Raw genomic sequence first — 4,926 nt, forward strand, 5'->3', positions numbered from 1 at the left:
AAAGAATAAAATACCTAGAAGTAAATTTAACCATGAAGGTGAAAGACTGAAAACTATAACGCTGATGAAAGAAACTGAAGCCACAAATACATAGAAAGATATTCCATGTTCATGGATTAGAAGAATTAATATTGTTAAAATGCTCATACTACCCAAAGCAATCTACAGTTTCAATGCAATCAGTATCCAAATTCCAATGACATTTTTAAAATTTAAATTCAATTAATTAACATATAGTGTCTTACTCATTTCAGAGGTAGAGTTCAGTGATTCATCAGTTGTTTATAACACCCAGTACTCATTACATCATGTGCCCTCCTTATGCCCATCACCCCATCTCTCCACCCCCCTCTTCCCTCCAGCAACCCTCAGTTTGTTTCCTATGGTTAAGAGTCTCTTATGGTTTGTCTCCCTCTCTGATTATGTCTTATTTTTCCCTCTTTTCCCCTATGATCCTGTTTTGTTTCTTAAATTCCACATATGAGTGAAATCATATAATTGTCTTTCTCTGATTATTTTGCTTAGGATAATACCTTCTAGTTCCATTCAACCAAATTCCAATGACATTTATCACAGAAGTAGAATAATCCTAAGATTTGTATGGAACCACAAAAGACCCTGAATAACAAAAGCAATCTTGACAAAGAAAAAAGCTCAAGGCATCACACTCCCTGACTTCAAAGTATATTACAAAGCTGTAGTAATCAAAACAGTATGGTATTAATGGGACAGAGTAGAGCACCCAGAAATAAACCCATGCATATATATGGTCAGTTAATTTACAACAAAGGAGCCAAGAACATACAATGGGGCAAGGACAATCTCAAATGATGTTGGGAAAACTGAATCACTATCTTACATCATACTCAAAACTAACTCAAAATGGATAAAAGTCTTGATGTAAAACCTGAAATCACTGTAAATCTCCTAGAAGGAAAAAAAAAAAGGCAGTTAAGCTCTCTGACATCAGTTTTAGCATTGATTTTTTGGATTTGACCCCCAAACCAAAGGCAACAAAAGCAAAAATAAACAATGGGACTACATCAAACTAAAAAGCTTCTGCACAGCCAAGGAAATGAACAAAATGAAATCAACAAAATGAAAAGGTAACTTAATGGATGGGGAGGAAATATCTGCAAATCATATACATGATAAAGAGCTAATATCCAAAATATACAAGTAACTCCTACAACTCAATAGCAAATAAATCAAATAATGTGATTAAAAAAGGGGCAGAGGATCTGAATAGACATTTTTCCAAAGAAGACATACACATGGCCAACAGACACATAAAAAGATGCTCAATATCACTATCAGGGAAATGCAAATCAAAACCTCAACGAGATGTCACTTCACCCCTGTTAGAATGGCAAGTATCAAAAAGACAAGAAATAAGTGTTGGTAAGGATGTGTAGGAAAGGGAACCCTTGTGCATTGCTGGTGAAAATATAAATTGGTGCAGACACTGTGGAAAACAGTATACAGGTTCCTCAAAAGATTAAAAATAGAACTACCATATGATTAGGCAAGTCCACTTCAGGGTATTTATCAGAAGAAAACAAAAACACTGACTTCTGGGGAAGATGGCTGAGTAGGAGGACCCTAAGCTCACCTCGTTCCACAGATACAACTAGATAACATTCCCATCAGTGTAAATAACCCAGAAAATGGCTGGAAGCCTGGCAGAACAAGCTCTTCACCTACATATAGAGAAGAGGTTCCATGAAAGAGGACAGAAGGGTGGAGATGCAGTTGGAAGCTAAAGGGACCTGTGGGACTGTCAGCAGGAGGGAGGGACACTGCGGGCTGGAAAAGGGGAGTGAAACAGACTTAACCAGGAAGCCCACACAGGAAAGATGAATCTTCATATAACATTTGGGTCTGAAAACCCAGAGAGGCTTAATTTCATAAGTTCTTATTATCAGTCGGACTTAAAATCTGGAACTTTAAAAATCAGCGTGCTTGGCTCTGAGAGAGCCAGGAGGGCAGGAGGAAACTGAATCCCTGCCCTTAAAGAGACGGCCCAAAAGCTTTGCAGAGATGAGGCATAGAAGCAGCAGTTCGAAAAATGCCTGGAGTATACAGGGAGGAGATTTGTTTACTAATTTCAAAGCATGTGCTAGAGGGGCAGGGATCATTGGAAGACTTCTCCAGAACAAAGGAGCTGGCAGGCACCATTCCTCCCCACCTCCCTAGCCAGCATAAACACACAGCCACCTGTGGGAACCAAGCAGTGCCAGCACTCCCTACCTAATTTGCTAACAGTGCCCCCCATCACACTCTCTCCTGTGGAAACGCCTCCTCCAGACAGGCCTCTGCTCCAGATCTCTTCCCACAGCAGACCCACACAGAACTGGCTAACGCTGCTGCACGTCCCGCCCCACACACTTCTGATCTGCCCCCTCTAACGTGCTCTTGTCCGGAGCCCATCCAAAGCAGTGCCACAAGGCTGGCAGTGTGCAAGCACCCCTGATGGGGCCAGTACCACTCCGAAGTGACTCCTGACTCAGAGAGTGCAAAAGATAGCCACATACAACGATCTGACTGTGGCCCCAGCAGTGCACTGAGGGCAGACAGCTGGTCTGGCTGCAGGCTCCATCCATCAACAAAAGCTTCTCAGAGGACAAAACAGGGAAAGTGCCTTGAAGTTCATTGCTGCTTGCATCTCTGACAAATGCCTGGTCAGACTCAAGCAAAGCCCAAGGTGGCCCCAGACTGGCCCACTAACAACAGAGGAACCAAACCCTGCCCACAAAAGGCAAAGAGAGTCACTGCAGACAATGGGACTGAAGGAAAAAGTGGCTGAGCCACAACAAACTGGACAACCCAGAAGAAATGGATAAATTCCTACAAACATACTATCTTGCCAAACAGAACCAGAAAGAAATAGGAAATCTGAACAGTTTACAAGTAACGAATTTGAATTGGTAATTAAAAAAAACTACCAAAAAATAAAAGTCCAGGAGCACATGGATTCGTAGGGGAATTCTACCAGGTGTTTAAAGAAGAGTTAGTACCTATTCTCCTCAAACTATTCCAAAAAAAGAGAAGAGGAAGGAAAGCTTCAAATACATCCTACAAGGCCAACATTACCCTTATACCAAAACCAGACAAAGACACCATAAAAAAGAACTACAGGCCAATATCCCTGAGAACATGGATGCAAAAATCAACTAAATATTAGCAAACTGAATCCAACAATACATTAAAAAGATCATTCACCATGATCAGGTGGGATTTATTTTGGGGATGCAAAGATGGTTCAATATTCGCCTATCAATCAACATACACCACATCAACAAAATGAAGGATAAAAATCATATGATCATCTCAATAGATACAGAAAAAGCATTTGACAAGATTCAACAGCCATTCATGATAAAAACCCTCATCAAAGTGGGGTCAGAGGCAACATACCTCAACATAATAAAGACCATAATATGAAAAACACACAGCTACCATCATGTTCAATGGTGAAAAACTGAGAGCCTTCCCTCTAAGGTCAGGAGCAAAACAAAGATGTCCACTCTTACCACTTTTATTCAAAATGGTACGAAAGTCCTGGCCGCAGCAATTAGACAAGAAGAAATAAGAGACATCCATATTGGTAAAGAAGTTAAGCTGTCACTATTCACAGACAACATAATACTATACACAGAAAATCCTAAAGACCCTCCCAAAAAACTACTAGAAGTAATAACAAATTCAGTAGGGTGACAGGATACAAAATTAATACCCAGAAATTGGTAGTGTTTCCATATATTAATAATGAAGTAGCAGAAACAGAAATATATATTTTTTTCAGAAACAGAAATTAAAAAAATACCATTTACAATTGCACCAAAAAGATTAAAATATCTAAGAATAAACTTAATTGAAGAGGTGAAAGACCTGCACTCCAAAAACTATAAAACACTGATGAAAGAAATTAAATATGACACAAATGGAAAGATACTCCATGCTCATTGATTAAAAGGACATTGTTAAAATGTCTATATTACTCAAAGCAGTCTCCGCATTTAATGCAATCCCTATCAAAATACCACCAGCATTTTTCACTGAACTAGAACAAACAATCCTAAAATTTGTATGGAACAGAGCCCAAATAGCCAAAGCAATCTTGAAAAAGAAAAGCAAGGCTGGAGGCATCACAATTCCGGACTCCAAGCTATATTACAAAGCTGTAGTCATCAAGACAGTATGGTTCTGGCACAAAAACAGACACACAGATCAATGGAACAGAACAGAAAACTCAGAAATAGACCCACAACTATATGGTCAACTAATCTTTGAGAAAGCAAGAAAGAATATCCAATGGAAAAAAGAGTCTCTTCAACAAATAATGTTGGGAGACCTGGACAGCTACATGCAGAAGAATGAAACTGGATCACTTTCTTAAACCATACAAAAAAACAAATCCGAAATGGATGAAAGACCTAAATGTGAGACAGGAAACCATCAAAATCATAGAGAACACAGGCAGAAACCTCTTTGACATTGGCCATAGCAACTTCTTAACTAGATACATCCCTGGAGGCAAGGGAAACAAAACCAAAAATGAACTATTGGAACTACATCAAGATAAAAAGCTTCTGCACAGTGAAGGAAACAATTAATATAACTAAAAGGCAACCTTTGGAGTGAGAGAAGATATTTGCAGATGACATGTCTGAGAAAGGATTGGTATCCAAAATCTATTAAGAACTTACCAAACTCAACACCCCAAAACCAAATAATCCAGTTAAGAAACGGGCAGAAGACATGAATAGTCATTTTTTTCAAAGAAGACATACAGATGGCTAACAGACACATGAAAAGATGCTAAACAGCACTCATCACCAGGGAAATACAGATCAAAACTACAATGAGATATCACCTCACACCTGTCAGAATGGCTAACATTAACAGCCCAGGAAACAGCAGATG

This window comes from Callorhinus ursinus, unplaced genomic scaffold, assembly GCF_003265705.2.
Source record: "Callorhinus ursinus isolate GAN/ISIS: 27379988/994484 unplaced genomic scaffold, GSC_fseal_2.0 scaffold1, whole genome shotgun sequence".
NCBI lineage: Eukaryota > Metazoa > Chordata > Mammalia > Carnivora > Otariidae > Callorhinus > Callorhinus ursinus.